Source organism: Neofelis nebulosa, chromosome 8, assembly GCF_028018385.1.
Source record: "Neofelis nebulosa isolate mNeoNeb1 chromosome 8, mNeoNeb1.pri, whole genome shotgun sequence".
Classification (NCBI taxonomy): Eukaryota; Metazoa; Chordata; class Mammalia; order Carnivora; family Felidae; genus Neofelis; species Neofelis nebulosa.
Window position 1 is genome coordinate 25,097,387 of NC_080789.1, and position 5,513 is coordinate 25,102,899.

Below are 5,513 nucleotides of genomic sequence, written 5' to 3' on the forward strand. Positions count from 1 at the left end.
GTATATACTGTACATATAATACACACTGAAAATGATACGACTTGAACCAAATGTAACAAAGCATCCCATGAGTGTAATGTACCCTGGGGCGCCTCAGCACACGGTTTGGGAACCACAGTTGTATTAGAATTCTTTGATTGTAAGTGACAACGACTCATGACTAGAAGTCAGAAAAGGAAAAGGAGGATTATTTTAAGGATACAGGGCAGGGGCAGGTTGTCAGAACCTGTGGACAAACAGAAGGGCACTGACACCCAGAATTGCCAAGCAAGCAATACTCTTTCTTGTCTCTCATTTCTGCTTCTCTCCTCCAAACTGTAGAGTCTGGCTACCCTCCAGCTTTGCTGTTGTAAATAGTTCTTGTCACATGGAAAGACTGTCTCAATTTCAAATTCCGAGAGGTGAGACTCTGACCCAGTTTGGGTCCACCCATGGCCAGATAAACTTTAGCAAGAGGAGTGATGTCTCAGAGTATAAATGTGGGTGGAGGTGTATCATTAAATATACAGAAATAATCCTGAGATTCTCCCTACTCTCTCTCTCTAGCAGTTCCCTGCTTCTGGACACATCTACACCGCAGTGATTCTGTTTCTCAAGGCTCTGCTTTAACGTGTCTTCCGTACCAGAAAGTCCATAGGACAGAGTTCAGCTCACATCCCTGGTATATAATCAGGTTCTGAATGATTAGACTTTAGCAAATCTATGGACCCAAATGATGCTTTTGAAGCCTTCTCCTCCCCCATAAGCTTTCCCACACTCTAAGTTAAGGTCACGTTTCAGTTACCATTGATGAACGAACCTGGAAGGGAATTGGGACAAGGGACACTTCAATTGAAGGGTGGTGGTGAAGGATGAGGTGAAGAAGGTAGAGGGCGCTAGAGACAAACATCACAGCTTTACCTGGGCCAGAGCTCAGTGGAGTCCACATTTACACACTTCAGCTAATAAGCATATGTTGAATATATTTGTGCTAGGCTGGATATACACATAATTTCTGGGTGAACAAAGATAATTTCTATACACTGCTAAAGAAGAGGTATGCTAAAGCAACCCGGGGAAGGGCCGCTTAACCCATCCAAAGGGTTTAGGAGATGCTTCCTGGGGAAGAGAAGGCCTATACTGAGTCTTCAGGGATAAGAAATATCTAACTTAGCAAAGAAAGTTGGAAATGTGTTCCAGATGGATAAAAAAATGACCCAAAGGTCATTGGGAAGTGAAAATAGCTTGACTCTGCTCCATGTTGTCTAGGGCAGGGGTTGAAATCTCCAAATGGCTGGGGGTAACTCAATTCGTTGGGTGGTATCATCCAGATGCTTCCTCCCTCACATGTCTGAAGTCTGACCCAGGATTAGTCACAAGCTGGGCTCAGCTGAGCCTGGCAACTGGAGTGCCCAAGTGGTTTGTGTTTTCTCACCACACAGTGGATGGCTGGACTTCTTGGTAGTCTTCTTTGTAAGTACATCCATCACCAGAGTAGCACCATGAAGCCAGAGAATGTCCCTTATTTCATTCCCAGCACCTGGCATTTTGCTTGGGATAGAACAGGTATTCAAAAATATTTGTTGGCTGAGTGAATGGAGGAGGGTAGAAGGTTAGGTGTTTCACCTCTAAGGGCCTCAGTTTTCTCAGAGACGTAAAAGGTAAGGTCTTCCTCTGAAAACTAGAGGAGATGGATGTTGAGAAGTGGGTGAATGTTTTAGAAACCTGCTGAGGGGGAGGGGCAAGTAGAATGACAGTGCCATGATGTACATCATCACAGAACTTTCTATAGCAGAGCCTTCCACCAGGGTGAACACAGATAGCAGTTTGTTATGATGACCCAGGGGGTGAATTTAACTCAGGGAAGGCATAGGTTTAGGGTGATAAAGGGATTTCAAAGTGCTGAAGAAAGAGTGGCCCAGGTAAGCAACCAGGACACCAGCTTCCTAGGAAAGAAAATGAGGAAGCTGGTGGGAAATGGAGGAAAGGAGGAGCCAACCAGAGGCCAGGTCCAAGGGCAAAGATGACTAAAGTAAGGGGGGAGCTGGAAGGCTAAAGGGGCATGGTCAGAAGACAGGGTACTGGAATTTAAGATTTCTTATGTGCATCAAATTCAGATGGTGACAACAAGAACCATATGATCCTCTCAATAGATGCAGAGAAAGCATTTAACAAAATACAACATCTTTTCTTGATAAAAACCCTCAAGAAAGTAGGGATAGAAAGATCATACCTCAAGATCATAAAAGCCATGTACAAAAGACCCAATGCTAATATCATCCTCAATGGGGAAAAACTGAGAGCTTTCTCCCTAAGGTCAGGAACAAGACAGGGATGTCCACTCTCTCCACTGTTATTCAACATAGTATTGGAAGTCTTGGTCTCAGCAATCAGACAACACAAAGAAATAAAAGGCATCCAAATTGGCCATGAGGAGGTCAAACTTTCACTCTTCGCAGATGACATGATACTGTATATGGAAAACCCAAGAGATTCCACCAAAAAACTGCTAGAATTGATTCATGAATTCAGCAAAGCTGCAGGATATAAAATCAATGCACAGAAATCGGTCGCATTCCTATACACCAACAGTGAAGTGACAGAAAGAGAAATCAAGGAATTGATCCCATTTACAATTGCACCAAAAACCATAAAATACCTAGGAATAAATCTAACCAAAGAGGCGAAAAATCTATACACTGAGAACTATAGAAAGCTTATGAAAGAAATGGAAGAAGACACAAAAAAATGGAAAAAGATTCCATGCTCCTGGATAGGAAGAACAAATATTGTTAAAATGTCAATCCTACCCAAAGCAATCTACATATTCAATACAATCCCTATCGAAATAACACCAGCATTCTTCACAGAGCTAGAACAAACAATCCTAAAATTTGTATAGAACCAGAAAAGACCCTGAATAGCCAAAGCAATCTTGAAAAAGAAAACCAAAGCAGGAGGCATCACAATCCAGACTTGAAGCTACACTATAAAGCTGTAATCATCAAGACAGTATGGTACTGGCACAAAAACAGACACCTAGATCAGAGGAACAGAATAGAGAACCCAGAAATGGACCCACAAATGTATGGCCAACTAATCTTTGACAAAGCAGGAAAGAATATTCAGTGGAATAAAGACGACAGTCTGTTCAGCAAGTGGTGCTGGGAAAACTGGACAGCGACATGCAGAAAAATGAACCTGGACCACTTTCTTACACCATACACAAAAATAAACTCAAAATGGATGAAAGACCTACATGTAAGACGGGAGGCCATCAAAATCCTCGAGGAGAAAGCAGGCAAAAACCTCTCTGATCTTGGCCGCAGCAACTTCTTACTCAACACGTCTCCAGAGGCAAGGGAAACAAAAGCAAAAATGAACTATTGGGACCTCACCAAAATAAAAAGCTTCTGCACAGCGAAGGAAGCAATCAGCAAAACAAAAAGGCAACCGATGGAATGGGAGAAGACATTTGCAAATGACACATCAGATAAAGGGTTAGTATCCAAAATCTGTAAAGAACTTATCAAACTCAACACCCAAAAAACAAATAATCCAGGGAAGAAATGGGCAAAAGACATGAATAGACACTTCTCCAAAGAAGACATCCAGATGGCCAGCTGACACAAGAAAAAATGCCCCACATCACTCATCACCAGGGAAATACAAATCAAAACCACAATGAGATACCACCTCACACCTGTCAGAAGGGCTAAAATCAACTCAGGCAACAAGAGATGTTGGTGAGGATGCAGAGAAAGAGGATCTCTTTTGCACTGCTGGTGGGAATGCAAACTGCTTCAGCCACTCTGGAAAACAGTATGGGGGTTCCTCAAAAAATCAAAAATAGAACTACCCTATGACCCAGAAATTGCACTACTAGGTATTTATCCAAGAGATATAGGTATGCTGTTTCGAAGGGGCACATGCACCCCCCATGTTTATAGCAGCACTATCAATAATAGCCAAGGTATGGAAAGAGCCCAATGTCCATAGATCCATCGATGGATGAATGGATAAAGAAGATGTGGTATGTATATATATATATATATATATATATATACACACACACACACACACACACACACACACACACACAATGGAGTATTACTCAGCGATCAAAAAGAATGAAACCTTGCCATTTGCAACTATGTGGATAGAACTGGAGGGTATTATGCTAACCAAAATTAGTCACTCAGAGAGGGACAAAAATCATATGACTTCACTCATATGAGGATTTTAAGACACAGAACCGTTGAACACAAGGGAAGGGAAGTAAAAATAATATAAAAACAGGGAGGGGGACAAAACATAAGAGACTCTTAAATATGGAGAACAAACAGAGGGTTGCTGGGGGGAGTTGTAGGAGGGGGGATGGGCTAAATGGGTAAGGAGCATTAAGGAATCTACCCCTAAAATCATTGTTGCACTAACTGCTAACTAACTTGGATGTAAATTAAATAAAAAATAAAATAAAATAAAATAAATTCAGGTGGTGACAAATTGCAGGGATGTGGATGGCTAAAGTGCAAGTTTCAATAACACTCAAGGAGCAGTAGCTCTTTCTTTGTACATTTCCCAGGAAGCTGTGGAGGAAAGAGAGATTTGGGGTGTTGGTGTTTTCCATGAACTACTATGTCTCTATTCCCAGCACAAATCTGTTTTAGTGGAAACAGGCTTCAGGATCTTTCTGTTGCAATAATCAAACCTCTAGAAACTGGCTTATTACTAAAATGCTGCTTAGTTAAAACAGTGCCCACATTTCTTTGATTCCTTTTTCATTCTCTTCGGAGTTCCTTAATCCACTGGTAATGAATTAGGTGCAGAGAGCAGTTAACTGTGTTGAAGATGCTTAATTGGATTAGGGATATCCATGTACCAAGCTGCAAGAACATTTAGAAGCTAATATAGGTATACAGAGCATTAGAGTCCAAATAATAGTGATGACACACACTTCTGTAACGTTTCCAATTTACCATGTGCTGGGCTAAGGGCTTTACATATATGAGCTCATTTAATCCTCCATAAAGCCCTTTGAAATAGGCATAATCATTGTCCCCAGCTTAGAGATGAAGAAACTGAGGCCGTGAAAAAGTCAAGTAACTTGCCCAGAGGTCACATTGCTAGCAAATGGCGAAGCCAGGATTTGATCCCAGGTAGACACTGCAAATACAGCAGTGAGGCAGCTCACCCCTCTTCCCTTTTGAAGAGGAAACTGAGGCTAATTAATAATTTACTTGCTCAAAGCTAATACATAGTGGAGCTGGAGTCCCACTGTGGCGGTCTGAGCTGTTAACCTCCCAGCCATGATAGCTCATTCATCCAGACGTGACCTTCAGCTGTGAGAATGATCTCTGGCCTTTGCAGTCTCCCTTCGTTGAGGGACAGCATGGGAAAACCTTAGTGGTGGCAGGGGGTGGTTGCTCAACACACGTTTGTGGAATAAACAAGAAAACGAAGATTGCCACACTCCGTGGTGTCACAGTAGGCCAGAAGGTGCATTTTACTGTTGAGTAATTCTAGATAAAGAC